Below are 21,867 nucleotides of genomic sequence, written 5' to 3'. Positions count from 1 at the left end.
AGTCCAAGGACTCTTTTGTTTGTGTTTGTGCCTTTTGTTTTGCTTTAAGTAAACTTTTTATTAAAATATAACCTTGTGGGCTTCCCTGGTGGTGCAGTGGTTGAGAGTCTGCCTACTGATGCAGGGGACACGGGTTCGTGCCCCAGTCCGGGAAGATCCCACATGCCGCGGAGCAGCTGGGCCCGGGAGCCATGGTCACTGAGCCTGCGCATCTGGAGGCTGTGCTCTGCAACGGGAGAGGCCACAACAGTGGGAGGCCCGCATACCACAAACACACACACACACACACACACACACACACACACACACACACACACACACACATATATATATATATATATATATATATATATATATATATATATATATATAAAACCTTGTTATGGACTGAATTGTGTCTTCCCCAAATCCATGATGTCAAAGCCTTAATCTCCAAATGACTAAATTTGGAGATAGGGTCTTTAGAGAGGTAATACAGGTTAAGTGAGGTCATAGGGGCAGGGCTCTAACCCGATAGGACTGACCTTCTCATAAGAAGAGGAAGAGGGGCTTCCCTGGTGGCGCAGTGGTTGAGAGTCCGCCTGCCGATGCAGGGGACACGGGTTCGTGCCCTGGTCCGGGAAGATCCCACGTGCCGCGGAGCGGCTGGGCCCGTGAGCCATGGCCGCTGAGCCTGCGCGTCCGGAGCCTGTGCTCCGCAGCGGGAGAGGCCACAACAGTGAGAGGCCCGCGTACCGCAAAAAAAAAGAGAAGAGGAAGAGATACCAGAGATGCATACAAGGCCAAGTGAGGACACAGTGAGAAGGCGGCCGTCTACAAGCCAAGGAGAGAGGCCTCAGGAGAAAGCAACCCTGCCAGCACCTTGATCTTGGACTTCCAGTGTCCAGAACTGTGAGACAAAAAACATCTGTTGTTTAAGCCTCGCAGTCTGTGTTACTCTGAGCAGGCTCATACAAACATACGCTAAAAAAGAGCACAAATCTTTAAAGGTAAGAGTTCCTTGACATTTTTGTAAAGCAAACATCCCATGTAATCAGCACCCCAGAAAAACCCCTAACACCCCCTTCAAAAGGTAACTAATACCATGAATTATCATCATAGATTAGTTTTGTCTGTTTTGGCACTTTGTTTTTGTTTTGTTTTTTTTTTTGTGGTACGCGGGCCTCTCACTGTTGTGGTCTCTCCCATTGCGGAGCACAGGCTCCGGACTCGCAGGCTCAGTGGCCATGGCTCACAGGCCCAGCAACTCCGCGGCATGTGGGATCTTCCCGGACCGGGGCACGAACCCGTGTCCCCTGCATCAGCAGGCGGACCCTCAACCACTGCGCCACCAGGAAAGCCCTGTTTTGGCACTTTATACAAGTGTGATCAATCAGTATGTACTATTTTGTGTCTGGCTTCTTTCATCTAGCGCTATGTTGGTACGTTTCATCCATGGCATGGCTGGTTGTACCCCGTTGTTTTCTGTTGTTTTTTTGGCCGTGTCTTGCGGCTTGCAGGATCTTAGTTTCCCAACCAGGGATTGAACCCGGGCCGTAGCAGTGAAAGTGCCGAGTCCTAACCACTGGACCGCCAGGAAATTCCCTTGTTGTACCCCATTGTATAAACAGCCCACGGTGTACGTGTTCTTCTGATGGACGCTTGGGTTGTTTCCACATCATGTCGGCAGGTTGACACAGTGAGGTATTTAAAAGACCAGACACACGTTTCCCTGTCAATGCCCCAAGGTATTTTCAAGGTGTTCCTGAGTGTATGACTGTATTACAGTTTAAATCTCAGCTCCAACAATATATCTCACAACACAAACTGTTTAGTAGGCCTGGGGTCACTTAATAAGTACTACTCAGGACCGAAGAGAATTGTGGTAAATTAAGACAAAAAGAGTCAGCTAGTCTATGGCGTGAGGTATGTTGCTGCTTCCCTCAGCTATGCACTGAAGGCCAAGTGTGGGAATATAGAGAACACTGGTTCAGCCATCAAAAGGTAGGTTTATCAGTACACTTTGCTATCATCTAGAACATTCTGGCTCTTCTTTTTTTTTTTAATTAATTAATTAATTAATTTTTGGCTGTGTTGGGTCTCTGTTGCTGCACGCGGGCTTTCTCTAGTTGCGGCGAGCGGGGGCTACTCTTCGTTGTGGTGTGTGGGCTTCTCACTGTGGTGGCTTCTCTTGTTGTGGAGCACGGGCTCTAGGCACACGGGCTTCAGTAGTTGTGGCTCAGGGGATCTAGAGCGCAGGCTCAGCAGTTGTGGCGCATGGGCTTAGTTGTTCTGAGGCATGTGGGATCTTCCCGGACCAGGGCTCAATCCCATGTCCCCTTCTTTGGCAGGTGGATTCTCCACCACTGCACCACCAGGGAAGTCTCTCTGGCTCTTCTTAGGGCTTTGAATCTAAAAGCTAAAGTACAAAGAAGGCTTTGGTTACAGGTGTAAACAAAGGAAAATTCACTGTTCACTCACTCTTTCACTCATTCCTTCCTTCACTCATTCATTCGACAAATATTTACTGAATATCCCCTTATTTCAGGCACGGTGGTAGGTCCTGGGGATATTAACATGATGAAGAGATGCTCCCTGCCCGAAGGAGCTCACAGTCCAATGAGGGAGGCAGGTTAATAAAAAGCTACAGTGAAGGTACATACAAGGTATATACAGTAAGTCCTCTGGGATCATGGAATAAGCCAGCAATCTGCTCTGCTTGAGGGAGTCTGATGTGGAAGAGTGTTTCTGGTGTGGCAAGGAGATGTTCCAGGCGAGGGCAGGTTCATGACCAAAGGCACAGAAGTGGAGAAGTGCATGGTGTGTGGAGAAACCTGACCAGCCCTCCGTTGCAGGTTGACTGGGACCAGTCTCAACAGCTACACTTTTATCAACACTGTGAGTTTTAAGAACAAGAGATTAAAGCATTTTACATAACTAAATTTCTCGAATTCTAGAACTTTGAGCCCACATTCTGTGTGGCTCTTTGGGCGCTCAGCAAATAAGCATGGAGCATTCAGCGTTGGGTGACCAAGATTGGAGACAATTTCAAAAAGTCCTGCCGACTTTGGCTGGAGGCTGAGCTGATCAAACACCAGCCCTGGGCCACCGTTCCCGGAAAAGACAGAAAGGACAGCAATAATATTGTTGAAGTACCGCAGGCTCCTCTCCTTGTTCTATCCTCAAAGGCTTGATCACCAACCAGAAAAGAAAAAAACAGATGATTTAAAGAGCAAGGGAGGACTGTCCAGAAACCCTGATTTTTGTCTAGGACAGTAAGCAGAATTAATAACTCAAATTCCCACCATGCTTCATATAGTCAATAATAATTATTATAATAATAAATAAGTAATAGGTTATAACTTTGTATGCACTAGCTCCAGAATTTTTTAAAGCAGGGGTAGTGATGTTGATGAATAAACTGGACATTTCTTTTCCTTTCATTTCCTTATAATTTCCAGCCCCGCACACTCAGTTATTGTCATTATTGCTTGTCTGCCCTTGTCCGTCAATCCCAAGTTCCTGTAGCACCTTTTCCATCCTTAAAGGAGAGGAGAGGAAGGCCCTCAATCAGTTTACAGTTCTATCTGTAGTATATGAGAGTGCTCGCTACAACTTATTTCTAAAGTTCTCAAAGGAATATATTTCCAAGCGTCAGAATTTCTGATACTGACCACAGTTGGGTAGACATTTAAGGACTGAGAAAGAAATTTTAAAATAACTTTTTATTTGGAAAAAACTTCAAACTCACAGACAAGTTGCAAGAATAAAAATAGGGGCTTCCCTGGTGGCGCAGTGGTTAAGAATCCACCTGCCAATGCAGGGGACACGGGTTCAAGCCCTGGTCCGGGAAGATCCCACGTGCCGTGGAGCAACTAAGCCCATGCACCGCAACTACTGAGCCTGCGCTCTAGAGCCCACAAGCCACAACTACTGAGCCCGCATGCCTCAGCTACTGGAGCCCGCGCCCCTAGAGCCTGTGCTCCGCAACAAGAGAAGCCACCGCAATAAGAAACCCGTGCACCACAATGAAGAGTAGCCCCTGCTCACCACAACTAGAGAAAGCCCACATGCACAACGAAGACCCAACGCAGCCAAAAATTAAAAATAAATGAAATAAATAAATTTAAAAATACATATATAAAAAGAATAAAAATAGTACAAAGTTTCCCGTATACCCTTTTCTCAAAGTCACCTGTTATTAACCTTTTATCCAATTTGCTTTATAAGTTGTTCTCTTTGTATGTGTGCGTTGTGTGTATGTGTGGTTATTCTCTTACACAGCCATATAACTGATGTCAAGTTCAGTCAATTTAACATCGATACAATACTTCATCTAAGGTATCATTTTGTTAGTTGGCCCATTAATGTCTTTTTTTTTAAAAAAATCACACACCCTGCCCCCATGGGATCCAGTCTAAGGTCAGGTGTTTAATTAAGTTGTGATGTGTCTTGAACCTTTTTTTAAAAAAATTAATTAGTTAATTATTTTTTTGGCTGCATTGGGTCTTTGTTGCTGCACGTGGGCTTTCTCTAGTTGCGGCGAGTGGGGGCTACTCTTCGTTACAGTGCGTGGGCTTCTCACTGTGGTGGCTTCTCTTGTTGCGGAGCACGGGCTCTAGGCACCTGGGCTTCAGTAGTTGTGGCACGCGGGCTCAGTAGTTGTGGCTCATGGGGTCTAGAGCGCAGGCTCAGTAGTTCTGGCACACGGGCTTAGTTGCTCTGTGGCATGTGGGATCTTCCCGGACCAGGGCTTGAACCCGTGTCCCCTGCACTGGCAGGCGGATTCTTAACCACTGCACCACCAGGGAAGTCCTTCTTGAGCCTCTTTTAATCTGGAGTATTTCCACGATTTTAATTTGCCTTGTATGGCATTGATGTTTTGAAAGGATACAGTCCTCTGACCCACTTTATTTTGATACAACCTTCCCCATTTGGGCTGATCTGTTGTTTTCTTGTGATTAGATTCAAGCTGCATTCTTGGCAGGGTGACTGTGTCAGTGACTGAGGTTTTTCTCTGTGAATTCTTCTTCTTGTCCCATTCATTTCGCTCCCCAAGATCACAGGGGGTGAGGTTTTACGTCACAGAATCGGATATCATAGAGTTGAGGGAGGTTCCAGCAGATACTGAATTCAACCTTTAACTTTATGGGGGCAGGGGTGGAAGTGACCAACAGGGAGAGAGGTCATGTGATCCGCCCAAGGACATTTCTGCACACGTGCTTGGCACGTTACAGGCTTTCAGGATATGTGCTCATTTGGCTTAGTTAACGGCAGATCGAAGACTAGAACCCAAGTCCCTTGAGTCCCGGATTCATGCTCTTTCCCCTGTATCTTGCTGCCTGTCCTTAGACTTCTTTGCCTTTCCAGCCCTTCACGCTGGGAGTGCCCTGCTGATGCTCCTGAGGGGTAGAACTCACGTATGCAAACGCACGTCACGCAACTCCAGGCCGCTGGGCCTCACTCTGCCTTTCCCTCCCACTCAGGAAGCCCATGTGGTTTTTCTCGAGGGACAGTGATGCCATTAAGAGGCTAATCTGGTTACTCTCTACATAAAATAGTAAACGGTTTGCAGACATGTGTACTTTATTATTAGCAACAAGTCACTTGCTTCACCCTTAACAGCTGATGGTGACACGGTTATGATAGAATGGATAGAGTTATGGCGGCAAACCTCCTCCATTTGGGTCCAAGGGTCTCCAGGCACTAATTCCGAGTTCTAGACATCCTCGTCATCCTTCTGGATCGGAGCAAAGAACTCTCCTCAAGCACCAGCGTTGAGGGTGACTCTTGTTTCAGAGTCACTCTTGGTAGAGACCGCTAGTTTAGCACCAAAATCTGTCCTCTTCTCCCTTCATCATAATAGAATTGTAGCTGGGTATGTGGCTGCCCAGCTGCCCTGTACTTGTCTAAGCCCTTGCCGATGGAATGAAAGAGGAGGTGATGTCCCAGCGACTTAGCCTGGCACTCTCTTCCCTCTTCCCCAGCTGCTCCTTAGCCGTGGGGCACCTCAACTTCCACCACGCAGACCACCGCAGTGCCCTTGGGGTGAGGAACAGTGATGGGAAGGAACATGAGTCCAGAAGGACTGTGAAGGTCAGTGCCCCACGGATGCTATTTTAGAGACAAAGGAGACCCTATAGCTCTAGGCCACTGTATTTTGAAATAATTCGTCACACAGTTTAGTTTTGCTTTGACTAATGTACGAATGGAGAGGACTGGGGCAGACCCCTCCAGGGTACACTGGCTTCTCCCTAGGGATGCTCCTGTCTGAATTTCTCATTCATTCTTTTTTAAAAATTGTTATTTATTTATGTATTTATTTATTTAAAATTATTTATTTATTTTTGGTTATGTTGGGGCTTTTCATTGCGGTGGCTTCTCTTTGTTGCCGAGCATAGGCTCTAGGCACGCGGGCTTCAGTAGTTGTGGCACGCGGGCTTAGTAGTTGTGGCGCACGGGCTTAGTTGCTCCGTAGCATGAGGGATCTTCCCGGATCAGGGCTTGAACCCGTGTTCCCTGCATCGGCAGGCGGATTCTTAACCACTGCGCCCCCAGGGAAGTCCCTTTCATTTATTCTGAGGCTCAGAATATAGCAGAGCAGCGTCTTGTTCTCAGTAAGGAAAAGTGGGGAGAGGCTTTTTAAAAATTGCAGTAAAATATACACAACATAAAATTAACCATTTTAACCACTTTTAGGTGTGTGGCTCAATGGTACTAGGTACAGTCACATTGTTGGGCCATCACCTCCATCCGTCTCTGGAACTTTTTCATCTTCCTAACCTGAAAGTCTGTGCCCATTAAATAGTAACCGCATTCCCCTCTCCTCCAGCCCTTGGCAACCACCTTCTATTTTGCCCCAGAATCTGATTACTCTAGGCACCTCATGTAAGTGGGACCACACGTACATTTGTTCTTTTCTGTCTGGCTTATTTCACTTAACATAACATCCTCAAGATCCACCCATATTATAGCCTCTATTGCAATTTCTGTCCTTTTCAAGGCTGAGTAGTATTCCATCGCATGTACAGACCACAGTTCGCTTATCCTTTCATCCATCTGTGGGCGCTGGAGATGCTCACGCCTTTGGGCTATTGTGAATCAGAGGCAGGCTCTCACTCGGGGAGTTTCCTCTGCATATCGGGTGCAATGGCCATGGCGGTTGGACACTTATGGGGTTTCTCCCTGACAGGGGTCGGGCCAGAGAAGCAGCTTAGGCTGAAAAGTGAGAGAGAAGAGGAGGCGAGGTGCAGAAACGGGGAAACCATTAGTGAACGTTCACTATATGTAGGCAGCGTGCCCGGCATTCACATACGTGAACCTGTAAAAGCTGGTTAATCAACAAAAGGACGCAGTGCTGAAGAACCCAGTCCCCTAAAGGCACGGATCATCAGAAGCTTCGCTGTTCTGAGATCCATACAGCAAGTACGGAACAGCTCTGTCTCGCCTGGAAGGTCTGAGTCATTGTGACGGTGAGAAGTCGCCTCTATTTCCAGCCCAGGGCTTTCTGGGCGCAATTGAACACATTTGTCTCAACTTCGTGGTTTCTAAGGAAAGAGGACCCTGAGTCCACTCTGTAGCTCTGGTCGGACGGTGATCCTTTTATACAAAATTCTCTTTGGCTTTGAGCCTATTGATACGCTGCTTCGCTTAAGTTTTACCTAAACTCTACTCTTCTCCAAAATCATATAGCAATCTTACTTCTCCCTTTGATGAGCGTTTCCCCCGTTTCTCTGCAGTCCCTCCTGCCCCCAGCCCACATCATACGGCAGGAAGCTACCGAGCCTAACTTTGTCGCCGCTGGTTTGTTCCTGGTGATGGGATACATCACATATTTTGTTCCATTTAATCCTCATGCAAACCTTGCAGGTTGGAAATCACTATTCTCATTTTGCCGGAGGCCGGTTCTTTGCACGGCGGCAGCCAGGGTGGCTCGGGGGCTAGGAGCTGGAAGCACCTGCAGCCTCACTCAATGTCTGGACCTTGACCCTGGCTGTTGGCTGGGACCTCCACCGGGGCTCTTGCCCAGAACACCTACAGGTGCCTCTCCCTGTGTCTTTTCGCATGGGCTAGTTGGGGGTTCCTTTCTGGTCTGGAAGCTGGGTTCAAGAGTGAGCATCCTAAGAGTTAGGAAGAGGAAGCTGCCAGTTTAAGGCCTGGACCAGGAAACTGACATTAGTTGAGCAGTCATAGGGCCCAGATTCAAGGGGAGGGGACTAGACCCATCTCTGAGTGAGAAGAGTGGCAAAGCGTTTCAGGGCCATGTTCTAAAAAGGTCTTCAGACATTTATTTTATTCAGAGTTGGAAATTTATTCACAGATTGGAATGCCCTTTTCTCACTTTTTTGTTGATGAAATACTGCCCATCCTTCACAGCCTTGATGAAATCTGCCTACTCCCCGCCCCCCTCCTTTCCTCTTAGCTGGAAGTATCAGCGCATCCCCAACTCACTTCGCCTTGCTCCCTCCGTCTCTACCGTTGCCCCGTAAGAAGTGGAGGGCAAGATTTAGTCAATCAACTATCAGCCCTCATGGGGCTGGACAGAGTACCCCTTGCAAGGCAAGTCTCCAATAAATGAGTGCTGGATAAATACATGATACCTGGGGAGCAGCAGCAGAGAGAAGAGAAAGAGGCATCGGGAAGGCCAGGTCCTCAGTTCCCCTGAGGGGAGGCCTCTGGCTGCGCACCTGGGTATCACCTCCTACTCAGCAATATCTGAACTGATGTTAAGCAAACACCCAGAAAGCAGAAGCCTTTCTTGAGAAGTCAGTGCTGTCCCTCTGCAGCATTGTAAGTGTTTCTGTGGCTGTGAGGATCCCAGCTAAGGGCAATAATCAGTGATTTTCATCCTAGTTCAGCAAACAGGGATAACTGGGCGTATTCTCCTTATCTGCGAGTCTTTCCTCTAAGGAGGCCTTTCATAGCCCGGCAATAGCTCCACCCTCTATGGCCTGTAGCAAGTCAAACAGGAGGCTTGGATATCGACCCAGTGGCATTTGGTTAATGTTCTGGCCTGGCTTTACCTTCCTAAACAATTTGTGGGGCTTCTAGGCAAAGCTAAAACCGAAAAACAGGGTGGTCACTTCAGAGTTTGAGCCTTAGTTATTAGGTATTGCTGTTCTAGCAAGTCTCAGGAGAGCTTCCTGAGGACAGAGACAAGGGCCCTCCCTTTCTGAATCTCCCCAAATCTCCCTGATCTCCAGCTGGATCTCTGGTATCGGTCATGGACTGTTTGTATGCCCTGCTTCCGGGGGCTGACCTTAGAATACTCCAGGGTCTTTGGTTAGCCTGCTCTAATCTGGGGTGGGATTAGCAGGTACTGGTTCCCCCACCCCCAGCAGATATCACTGAGGCTCCGTCTCCCTTCCCCGTTTGCACAGGACACAGGAGGCGTCCCCGTACATCCAGACGGCACCCTGGGAGGAGAGGGGACAGGCGAAATGCCACGTGTACACGCGGTCACTGCCGGGGAGGGCGATGCTGGGCATGGCCCAGCCTTGCTCTGTTTCTCCCCTGATTCTTATGGGGACCTCTGAGAACTGGGGGCACAAGCATGCTCCTGGGAGACACCTCCTTCAGGGAGGAGCACAAAGGGGAAATGACCTCCCGCTCTGGCTTGGCGGGTCAGGCAGTGTCCCCCCAGCACCGGCGGCTCCCTGGGGAAATTCTCAGGGAGAATTCTCAGCACTCTGCTGTTATAATAGGACAGCTCCATTCAAACCAACAGGTTGGTGTGATCTGGGGACATCTGATTGTATCACCTCCCCAACAAGCTGGCTCTTCCTCAAGAATTCGGTCTTCAGAGGCCGGGTCATCAGAGAGAGAAACTGGGGGGTTCATCCTGGACGCCTCCCTCCCCTGTCCTGGGCCTGGGTCCCCAGGCCGTTCCCATTACTGGGCTGACCTCAGCAGGTCTCAGAATTCCCTGAAGCCTCTCATCTGACTGAACCAAATCTCTCCAGGTCTTCTGGGTCCCGTGATACCCAGGGCCCTGTCCTGTGGAGACCCTCCTCGGGGCGGTCCCCAGGACCCCTGGCTCCTGAAGCCTCTGGAATGTCCACATTTCACATCCCTGCTCCCTTTCCTGGTTGAGCAGTTTGGCCCCTTCCTGTTTCTTCAAGCTCTCATTCCGCCACCTCCCCTGCCTGATACTCTGCCATTGACACCAAGGGCATTGACTCTCTGCTCTCCAAACCAAAGGTCCTGTGGTTACCAGGATCTGCCCTCATCAGCAGGCAGGGCATCATAAACCACTTTACTCCTTTCGCAGAATCTATCGCCAAATCCTGCCAAACCTGAAACCTCAGCAGCATCTCTCCTCTCCATCCACACAGATCCTGGCCCAGCTCAGGTTCCAGCATCTCAGGCCTGAACTATTACAAGTGCCTCCTTGCTTCACCTCCTTCTGGTTCTCTTCCATTCCATCCTTCCCCAGAACTTTCCAGAGCTTTCCAGAGACTTCCAGAGGTTGAGAGAGGCCCAGGCCCCTTCCTTATTTTATTCTTGGACACATTAAACCCAAAGACTAGTCAAAGCAGGGTTATAAGGTTATGATGGATTTTACATGTTTACTTTTAAGAGAATCAATGCTTTAAATTTAAAAAATGTAATGCTATCCAGGAGGGCTCGTCACAAGATAATTTGTAGAATTAAAAAAAGTTAATACGATCTAGTCCATCCCAAGTGGTGTGACTTGATGACGCAAGTCCAAAGCAGTTTAATGAATGTTTCACTTTTTCTACCTGCCAGCGCATCCTCGTGACTAAATGGTGAACCTCACTTGGAGGTAACCTCGAAAGCCTGACTGTGGATTCCTTTGAGACTTAGAGGCCGGGTGAAACGGTGACACAAATCGAACTTCAGTGGCCCAGTAGCTACACTATCAAGTCCAAATGCCTTCACCTGCCGCCTGTCTACGGCGCCCCAGTATAATTAGAAGGATCACCAGGTGGCGCTAAGCGCCCGTGCTGTGTGGTGTCGTCCATGCCCTCCTTTGCAGGCCAAGGGAGCACATCCTAAGAGACTAGATTATTCCAGATTGTTTTCTGGAAGGAGAATTCATGAGTTTACTCTGAAATCCCAAATCCAGCCCAGGGAGGCAAAGACATTTGTGAATGATACCTAAATTCAGTTAAATGGAGAAAACACTCCAAGGAAGTAGCCTCAGTTTAGAGCCACTTCACAGAGCAGACTAGAACTCAGGTGCAGTCTCCAGTGTTACCTCGGCCGATTTTTCAAGAGGTAAATGGATGGGCTGGTGTGGCCTCCTCCAGGCATGAACCGCTTAGGGCAGCCCTTCGGGAGAGCATCTCATTTCTCCCCAGCTAACCTCTCAGCCCCCTTCTTCTGGTCACTAAGGACCCTGTCCTGCACAGGCGCCAACCAGCCTCTCCCTGACCCTGAGCCACGAGGTGGTCTTTCCCACCTGTTAAACTCGGAGGGCCCTTGGGGAAGCGCGGGGACCTCCACTCTGCTTCAAGCCCCTGCTGAAAGAATCCCTCGACCAATGTCTTTCTTTCTGGGATTCCTTTCACTTACAGTTCGCTTGGGTTAGTTTCAACTTAATACTTAGAGCCAGAGATGAATTTACTGCAGTAGGAGGGGTACAAGGAGGGGACAGAGAGGCTTCGAGTTGATTGGCTCTGTGACCCCCCTCTGCCCCCCCCCCCAGCCTCCCCTTGACCCTTGTGGCTGGGGCCACAGCTCTGCCCAGTTCCAGGGGCCCCGTTTATATTATAGTCTATGTAAAGGGTACGCTCTTAACTGGTGGAAACCCCTGGCCTGGTTGATCTGCAAGGGCTCTCCCACCACTGCAGAGTCACTCGGAGTGCTGAGAATATGCTGCACCAGTCACGCTGCCTGGGGAGAAGGTGACCAATTCCTTCTGGACTGAAAGCCTCTTCTGGCAGCGTGGCCATAGTCTCTCACTTCCAGCTGCAAATACAGTGTTTTATGTGGCAGCCCTGTACACAGGGCAGGGCTAGATCCCTGCCAGCCCTCTTCATAGCCTGGACAGGCTGTGTCACCAGGTGCTGACCAGGTTCAATAAGCAGCCTTGGGAGCACACCTGAGGCTGCAGCCCACCTAGCCCATCCCCAGTGGTCAGGCCAGCTTCACAGGAGGGGTGGATGTCAGTTTGGCCTCCAGACCCAATCTGGTCCGGGCTGGTTCCTGCCTGAGGGAGTTTCAGGGTCTCCGCCCCTCCTACCACCCACTTTCTCCCCCCCACTCCCCTTCTCCACACAGCTGCCACCACCTTGTCCCTCTTTGGGATTCCTGGGATCAGGATGTCCGGGAGGCAGTTTCTCAAGGCTTCTTTGCTGCAATTTCTCCACGCTTGCATGCATCCCACCACACTTGGGGTTTTCAATCAGTCCTGCAGGTGCGTAAATAAATGTCACAGACAAAGGCAAAGGCCCTGGGACCTCACGAGCCCTTGGAGGACTCATCCCCTGGCTTCTGTCAAGTAAATGGTGACTGCAGTCTGCTCAGAACTTTCCTGAGCCCCTTCTCAGAAGGTTCCCGAATGCCCGTGTACTTAGCACAGACCCCTTGAATTGTGACGCAACCTTCTCGCAGTGACGGAGGTCTGGAGCTCCTGCAGGGTAAGGCCGTGACTCAGGCCCATGAGCATTCCCCGGGGAAAGTGCTGACGCACAGCAGGCTCTCCAGGATAATAAGTGGATAAAGAAATCAAGGCTGGAAAGGTTACACCATGTCCTCAGGGCTAGAAGCTACAAAGTGTCTCGGAGCGGAAGTCTGGGTACCAGGATCCTGGAGCGGCTGCCCGCATCTGGTTATCAGAAGCCGCCGGCGCTCGTGGTAGAGAATGTTCCTTTCTCCCAGCCCTCGTCAGTGCTTCTCTGTATTTCTCTTATCTTTTGATGATGCCACAGAGACCCAGAATTCTAAAATAAATTCCTCATCCTCCTGCAACCTCCAAATGTCTGAAGAAGATCTAAACCCGGCATTATGAATTTTCTCAATTCATAATTTATGTTGCGGAATCCCAAGAGCTTACACAGTAAGCGCGATGCAGAGCGGAAGAAAAATCCCCAATGCATTTTAATTTTTTTTTCTGGCGGCAGCAGCTGCATGATTTCAAAAGGAGGCAGCAATTCCATTTCCATTCGGGCTCCATTTCTGAGCAGAGATTAAAAAGGTAAAAATCTCAAGCTGGATCAAACGGAAGCTCTGATTCTATGTGGGCCACAGGTGCTGCCCGCAGCTGTGTGCTTTGGAGAGAAAAAAAACTCTCAGTGGAAAGAGAACATTCCAGAACCTTCTAGATTTGTACGCCTCCTCCTCTGAGAGGCTTCCCTCCCTCCTGGGGGTCTGGGCACAGACTTCTGGCAGGCATCACCCTGTGGTACTGCCCCAGGCATCCGCTGGCCCCTGGCCCCTCCGGACTGGGGCTCTGAAGGATGTGCTCTCCTTGGGCCTGGACGGTCCAGGTGCTCAGTGAACAGGTTTTGACTGGATGAAGGACCAGGGCTCCGGTGGCCTAGGGGAGTCTGCCGGGTCCTTCGTTTTATAAACACAGAGAGGTAGGCTCTTCCCTTCCCTTTGGACATTGTGCGGCCGGCACACAGTGGCCGCTCAGAAAACGTTTGTCGAATGAATTGATTTTATAGCATGTGTTTATGAAATTAACAATACTTCTGTGTTTCTCCAGCACGTATTCTGGGTCAGCCGCCACTTCACATTTTACCTGCAGGCCTGAGGTCCTGCGGACCTCACAAGCAGTCTGTGAGCCGAGACGCGTTATTTTTCTTTTAGACGTGACAAGGCAAGAGAGGTTCAGGGTCACAGGGCTGGAAGGTGAGGGCGGCGCGCGGCACACGCAAGACCGTCAGCCCGTGTTCCTGACCTTACAGGCCCGCAGTGAATCAATGCGACTCCACGTTCCCACCCATCACCTTCTGGGCTTCCTTCCTGGGCTTGTTTCTTGCAGCCCCGCGTACTCCGCGCTCTCGATGCCCGCGGCTCAGGCCGGGACGAAAGCGGCGGGAGGGGAGCCGCGCGGCCGGCGTCGCCCAGCAGGTGGCGCTGCGGACTGGCGTGGGGGCAGCGCCGCGGCCCGGGAGGCCGGGAGGCTGGCGGGGAACAGGAAGTAGGGCTCCTAAGTGCGTTTGAATCCCTTTCTGGGGGAGCGAAATCAAGCCATTGTTTTCGTGAACAAAACATTTTGTTTTGGACTAAGACTAAACAAAGTTTGACTTGGACCCGGGAGGACACTGGTGCAGAGTGCTGGCCTGGATTGCACCCTCGAGCGTCACCTTTCCTCGGGACCGTAGCCTCAGCCCTCAAGTTAAGTAAGGGCTGCAGCCTTGCCTGGAAGCCGTAAAGCGCTGTTCCAGCCCGAGATGATCCTGTTAACCGAGGTGAGGGAAATGCGTCACTTGATCCTCGGCCTGTTTCCCCCTGTTTTGGCTGGTTCTCTGTGACAGAACTTCTTAGAGTTCTGCATGAAGTGACAGTGGCCATTGGTCAGTGTGGACAGTGACAGCAGTAGCTGAAACAAAATCTTGCTTCCTGCCTTACCTGGTCTAATTCTCGCACAGAGGGAGGGCAAAATCAGGAAGCAGCATCTCAAATTTGGCATTTGGAAAGAGAGGCGACACCCCCATCTTATAAGTAATATATATTTTTTAAATAAGTAAATGTATTTATTTATTTTTGGCTGCGTTGGGTCTTCGTTGCTGCGCACAGGCTTTCTCTAGTTGCGGCGAGCGGGGGCTACTCTTCGTTGCGGTGCGTGGGCTTCTCATTGCGGTGGCTTCTCTCGTTGCGGAGCACGGGCTCTAGGCGCACGGGCTTCAGTAGTTGTGGCACGCGGGCTCAGTAGTTGTGGCTCATGGGCTCCAGAGCGCGGGCTCAGTAGTTGTGGCGCAAGGGCTTAGCTGCTCCACGGCATGTGGGATCTTCCCGGACCAGGGCTTGAACCCGTGTCCCCTGCATTGGCCGGCGGATTCTTAGCTCTGCGCCACCAGGGAAGCCCTTGTAAGTAATATGGACACTTGTAAGCATGACTTTTCCTCATGAAGGGAACAGAACAGGGTGTCCCTCTCTGGTCCTGTTTACCTCAGAGGTGAGACTGACTGGAGAGACCCACAGTGGGCAGAGGGGACCTCAGGGGCTGGCTCTGCTCTCTAGCCTGCACACTTGGGGGCTGAGAACAGAAACCCACAAGCAGGTGTTAACGGGCTGAATTATGTCCCCCGCCACCACCCTGCCAAATTCATGGGTTGAAGTCCTAACCCCCAGCACATCAGAATGTGACCTTATCAGGAAGTAGCATCATTGCAGATGTAATTAGTTAAGATGAGGTCATCCTGGAGGAGGCGAGCCCCTAATTCAGTATGACTGGTGTCCTTATAAAGAGGGACCCTCAGAAGCAGCCAACCCTGCCAACACTTTGATCTTGGATTTTTAGCTCCAGAAGCGCAAGGCCATCAACCTCTGTTGTTTCAGTCCCTCAGTCCGCGGTGCTTTGTTACAGCGGCCCCAGGAACTAACACCCCGGAGAGCCGTCTGCTGGATGTGTCCACCCTGGAGGTAAGGAGACCCTCCTCACTGCTGGCCTCACCTTGCTCTCGGGGCTGGAAGAGGAAGGCCTGTCTCTTTAAAAAACTTTCAATCTAGGACCGTAGCACCCGGATGAGAAGTTAGCCTAGACTCAGGAGGAGTCCCCAGATTCCTGAACCCGAACCTTCTGTGTGTGGGGATGGAGAAATCGGCTTCTTTTACTATAGAAGCAACTTCTGAGGCCCTAAAACCCAAACCCTCATCTTAGAGGTAAAGGATGCTCAGGGCACCCTCAATCCACACCCCTCCTCCTCTCTCTACCCCTCGCCCGCACCTCAGCACCACCTGGGGCCAAGCCCGGGTTCCCCTTCCCTCCAGGCCTTTATATCACCACATCCAGCACAGTCAACCACACTGAATTCAACAGGCCACTCTGAAGAGGACCAGCGGCTCTGCCCCGGGGAGTGGAGACCCTGGCTGGAGGGTCAGCTTTCTGTCCCACAAACCGGAATCCCCTCCAGGGGGACTGGGGCAGGCGCTGTGGACCCTCTGGGGTGGGGGTGACGCGGCCACTCTCACCAGCGTTTGGGTCATCCTGTATCCCAGGGACTCAAATTAGAGCCTGAAAGAAGGACACATTTACCCAGCCCAGCTGAAGACACACCTCCATCTGCTGCCTTCAGGGAGGTAAAGTTACATCTTTTTTGGTACCCAAATACCTTAGCTCTTCCTCGCACCAAGAACTCATTAAACCATTAAACTCATTGATATATCTGTTTGACAAATTAAAATTACTTTGGTCACTAATGGAATGGAAGTGGGCAGCTAGCCGTCTTTTTCTGAGGGTCTCTCTCCTAGCGAGCAGATATCAGCTAAGCCTCCTGCAGTTCACTTCCAGATGGTCACACTCCTTTAAGGCTGTCTCGTCCTACAGCTGCAGCTGTGGGCACTGTCTTGACATCAGGCCTGCAGCGTCCTTGTCTAGGATAGAACTGGGGCTTTGGGGCTCTGAGATTTTAAACAAATTATTTTTAGGCTTTTAAAAAATTAAGATATAGTTCACATGACATAAAATCTACCTTTTAAAAGTGTCCAACTCAGTGTTTTCTGGTTTTGTTTTTTTAATATTCACAAGGTTGTACAGCTCTCACCACTGTCTAATTCCAGCACATTTTCTCAGTATTGTGCCTTTTTATTCCCACTTGTGTTCTATGGGGATTAAAAAAAGAAAGAAACGGCTTACTCTATGTAACAAGGAAGGGACGTGTGTCTTGCGCAGAAGCCCTCGGTGTAGCAGGCAGGGCCAGGGAAACCCACCTGGAACTAACTAGCCCTCCAGGCCCTGATGCTCCACGCACAGAGGGAGGATAGCATCTCTCTGAGGCTCTGTTTCCCCATCTTTAAAAATTAGTAAAGGTTAATAATGATATGTCCCCCTTACAACAAGGAAACCCTGCCTCTCTTAAACAATAGAACACTGAAGCTGCCTGGGTTTGGTGCTGAGAAGGAGAATCTTCTGGAAGCAGCCTGGTTAAGGCCCTGGCTCTGCCCCTTGCTTCCGTTCTTACTGTCACCGCTCTCCCACCCCCTCTCCTATTCCATTAGCTGTGCCACCAGCACACTGCCCCCTCCCCCATGCTGGGTACAACCCCCTCTCCAGGACTGACATTCTCATAAAGACTTACTAGATATCCAAGGAGCGCAGCAGAGAGGAGAACAGAGTGTATATTATTTATTTGTGCCCTGCTTAGCTCCCCAAAGTGTGTAAAGATAATTCAATATGACAAGATTTTTAAAACGTGGGTAATCGGAGAGAAATAAAACGAGGAGAGGAAAAAAAAGATGAAGCCAGGGTGAGGTTGGGAAAGAAAGCACAGATGAAGATTTAAGGAATGCTTGGAAGTGTCTTACAAATATAGACTCGTTTAGCCCTCATGACAACCTGGTGAGGCAGGTACTATTATTATCCCTATCTTACAGGCACGGAAGCCCAGGCACAGGGAGGTTACGTAACTTGCGCAAGGACTCCCAGCTACCGGGTATCGGACCTGGGGTTTGAACCGGCAGCCTGGTGGGCAAGTTCGTGCAGCCCCTGCTGCTTCCTGATGTCACAGGCGTGCACAGGTGTGGGCAGAGCTGCCCAAGCTGGAGCAGGACAAACAAGGAATATCTTTGAAGTCTTGCATTTTGTCTCAGAAATCATGTGCATTCTGCGTTTTATTTCATCCTATTTCTATATCTGTGCAAAGGGATGTTTAGAATTAGACTTTTATTCTGTCTGAGTTTCACCTGAGACCCTGAAGGATGCTGACCGAAGGCAAGAGGTCAGTGGACCGTCTTTGCCGGGGGCCCAGACCTGCTCTACCGGCACGGGCGTCATCACCTCTAGGGGTTTGGAAGGGTAGAGACTGTACAGGGGCTTCTCTGGAGAGCTAAGGGGACCACTTGGATAGACTGGCATGGATCTCAGGAACAGAGGGACCCAGGGATGACATCTGAGACCCTCTAGAAACTTCTCGAGGTGAGAGGCACGTTAGCAAAGACGGTGGTTAGCGTTGGGAGCTGGTGCTCATTCATTCACGTGGTCATTCTACAGATGTTTATGGAGGTCCCAGCGTGCGCACACAGGTTCTGGGTGCCAGGGAGGCAGCTGAGAACCAACAGGTTGCCCTGCCCACCTTGTGTTCCAGGAATGGGGTTGTGAGAAGCAAGGGGCTGAGGGGTTCTGACTGGACAGCTGGGAGGCCGCTGGGCTGTGGCCTCGATCCCTCCCCTACACAGGCCCTAAAGATGATGATCCAGCAGCACCGCTGATGGCAGCCCACGCTGTGCCAGGCACTTTGCGTATTGTACCACTAATCCTTACGCGCCAGGAAGGTAGGGATTAAAACCCCCATTTCACAGAGGAAAGATAGAGGCTCAGAAAGTTCGTGTGAAAGCGGGTGCCGAGGTCCACACGGAGGCTCTTTTGCCCAGAACTGGCCATTCTCCCACCACCTGGATGTGCTTCTCTCGAGCTCCCAAAGTGGAGAAGGGAGGAATGGAATCTCCTTGGGATCCATGTCTGCTGGGATGTGACACACATGCCAAGCCTCCAGGCAAGACAGCTCCATTTGGAAACCTCTCAGGTTTCCTACAGGAGGCTGATCTGGGTGGAGCCCCCCAACCGAGGAAGCAGGCTCCAGGCAATTTGCTTTAATCATTTGTGGGTTTTTATCTTGTGAACAGTTCCCAGGAGTTTAAGCAAATGCTAATTCCATCAAGATTGTTCTCTTAATGATTATGTTGGTTTGTATTAGAAAACAGCTTAATTGGCAGTAAATTTATCACAGTTGGAACACTGCAAGATTGTAGGTGATCTCTCCACTGGGTACATTTCCCTCAAAGCAGGGTCTCCTGACCCGACCCAGATGGAGAATATACACTTATTTCCAGGAGGAGATCTATGACTGTCCAAGGACACAGAGGTGACACATTGGGAAGCAAAGCCCTCGCCACAACCGACTGTCCGTCTTCTCTGTACCTGAAAGTGCTGCTTCTCAGAAACCAGCACCTGTACTTGGAGAACCTTCTAGTTTCTGGCCTTGCTTCTGGACAGGCCTGTGTGGAAGTTCTTCTTGGCAGGATGGCCCTTGTCCACCTGGAAGTCACACAGGGTCACTAAAGGTCCCTAAAGCAGAATATGACCTCAGTCAGCTGCAGGTCTGACCATACGGCGTTTTCCAGGACACAAAGGAGAGAGGACAAAGGTGCTGAGTTTTAAGAAGGAAACAGAAAATGCAAAATTTCTTTTAGGTTATTGTTATTTGTAAAAGTCTGATTTTTGAAAACATTGGGTGAGTAACCACAGTATTCTTCAGACTCCAGTCCTAATAAACTCTAAAATGTCAGTAGTCAGTCATCAGCTATTTATTGAGCACCTACTACGTGCTGGGCACATACTTGGTGCTGGAGACAGTAGGCAAGGACAAAGCCAGAGTCCTCGTCCCAGGGGTTTACATTTTACAGACACAGAACAAACAAATACAGTGATCTTAGGTACAGATATATGTGGGAAAGGTTATCAGATGAGGCCATGTGGCAGAGGGTGACCAGGAGGACAGTCCAGCTGCTCAGAAAGGGCCTCTCCTTGGAGCAGATGCTGAGCAGAGGCCTGAACAACCAGGAGGCAGCGGGCGAGTGTCTTGGGGAGTGACAGCAGGCCCAGCCGAAGGAGCAGCACAGCTAAGACCCTGAGATGGGGATGGCGTTGGCAGGTTCGAGGCCTAAAACTAGGTCAGTGGGCTTGGCGCATGGTGAGTGAGCAGGGGGCTGTAGGTATAGAATGAGTGAGGGCAGCAAGCCAGGGCAGAACATGGATTTCATCCTGGCTAAGAAGCCTCTGGAGGGTTGTAAGCAACAAAGTGACATGGTCTTGTGTGCTGCCTTCTGAATGGGGTTGCAGGCGGGTGAGCGCAGAGGCAGTGAGCAGCTCAGGGTGCTGGAGGGGTAGAGATGAGAGGCACGGTGACTTGAGTGAGTCAGGAAGCAGAGACCACAGCAGTAATTTGCACGGGGGAAATGTCATAAAAAGAATGATCAGCTAGCAAAAGGAGGTGTTATCGGCTGGATCGTATCTCCCCCCAGAAGATGTGTTGAAGCCGAAATCTATGGTACTTGTGAGTCTGACCTTATTTGGAAATAGGGTCTTTGCAGATGTAATCAAGTTAAGATGAGGTCATTAGGATGGACCCTAATCCAATATGGCTCGTGTCCTTATAGGAAGAGGGAAATTTGGACGGAGATGCGCAGGAGAACGCCATCTGACGACAGAGGCCGCGACTGGAGTGATGCAGCTGTAAGGCAAGGGATGCGCAGGATGGCTGGCGACACCAGAAGCCGAGACAGGTGTGGCGCGGCTGCTCCCGTAGAGCCTCCAGAAGGGGTGAGCCCTGGTGGACACCTTGCTTTTGGACTTCTAGTCTCCAGAACCGTGAGAGAATACATTTCTGTGGTTTAAAGCCACCAGTTGTTTATGGCAGCCCTAGGACACTAATCCACGTGGTTCACCACTAAAAGGGCAAAAGAGTCCTCGAGGACACACACACACAGGAATAGCAGGTGCGGGGAGCCGCTGCCCCCGCGGGGGCCGACGGGAAGTAGACAAGGAAGGGACTGTGGACTTGGAGTCCCCAGGATGGGACTCAGACCTTTAGGAGAGGGCGTGACCCCTGCAGGAACAAAAAACCTGCCAGAATGGGGGCCAGAGCGGTCTCCAGGGCCAAGCTGTTGGGCTGGGAGAGCAGGCTGGAGCTTGTCCTCGAAAGTGAAAGCGGCTTGCTGGGTGGTGGTGAGGTTTGCCGGAGAAGGAATGCCTCCACGACTGCAGCACACCAGTCCTCCTGGCGGCCTGGGAGCCGGGAGAGAAGCCCTTTCCCCTGCGCGGCCTTGCAGTGTCCCTCCAGCGCCCTCTAGGGACAGAGCCTAACCTTGCACCAGCTGGCCAGGGGAAATGTTTCCAGGGTCCAGCTCCCGTATCCCCAAGGCGGGCAAACAGGGTGAATTTGGAGCTGAGAGATAATAAAGTGACAACTGACACAGTTAGGGACCAGAAGCATGGTGGGCTGTGTGAGGGGTAAGAGTGTGTCTCCCGCACAGCTTTTCAAAGTTCTGTGATGTTGCAAGGCTGCATTGAAAAAGTATTGTGAGGGCTTCCCTGGTGGCACAGTGGTTGAGAGTCTGCCTGCCGATGCAGGGGACACGGGTTCGTGCCCCGGTCCGGGAGGATCCCACATGCCGCGGAGCGGCGGGGCCCGTGAGCCATGGCGGCTGGGCCTGCGCGTCCGGAGCCTGTGCTCCACAACGGGAGAGGCCACAGCGGTGAGAGGCCCGCGTACCGCAAAAAAAAAAAAAAAAAAAGTTAAAAAGTATTGTGAGAGGGATGAAACCCAGTACTACTTAACTGTGTAATCTGTGCCACCCCGTTGTCATCCGTATTCTTAATCTACACGGTTATCATCACCCGTGCTGCACAGGTAAGTAAGTAAGAGGTTCAGAGACGTTAAGTACCACGTTTGAAGTCACGCTGCGAGTAAGGGGTATTCATCTGCTTCTTGTGTTCCTTCTAGCGCATCCCTCACGAGGTCTGGAATCCCTGCTGGATTCTGCTCCCAGAGCTCAGTGCTCGCCCTCGCTTTGTCCTTCTTTGACCACTTAGCCATCTGCTGACCACGTGGGTCCTGGCCATGGAAACACTGCCTTCTGTAGCCCCAGGCCCCAGGGGTGCCCTGGCCTCAGAAGCGCCAGTGTTAGAACGCGGCCTTGATCAGGTCTGTGAAAGCCTGTGACCCTGTGCACACAGGCTATGTAAGAGCAGATATC

At 50.6% G+C, this 21,867-nt stretch overlaps 1 long non-coding RNA gene across 1 annotated transcript; it reads left to right on the top strand.

Annotated features, from left to right (window-relative positions):
- The first annotated feature begins 14,094 nt into the window (after positions 1-14,094).
- LOC141276412 (uncharacterized) lies at positions 14,095-21,286 on the top strand. The gene is made up of 3 exons (XR_012325913.1): positions 14,095-14,363; positions 15,416-15,537; positions 20,269-21,286. It is a non-coding gene; the product is annotated as an uncharacterized lncRNA (long non-coding RNA).
- The last annotated feature ends 581 nt before the right edge of the window (positions 21,287-21,867 follow it).

The sequence above is a fragment of the Tursiops truncatus genome, chromosome 14, assembly GCF_011762595.2.
Source record: "Tursiops truncatus isolate mTurTru1 chromosome 14, mTurTru1.mat.Y, whole genome shotgun sequence".
Lineage (NCBI taxonomy): Eukaryota > Metazoa > Chordata > Mammalia > Artiodactyla > Delphinidae > Tursiops > Tursiops truncatus.
This window is presented reverse-complemented; position numbering and strand designations above follow the sequence as displayed.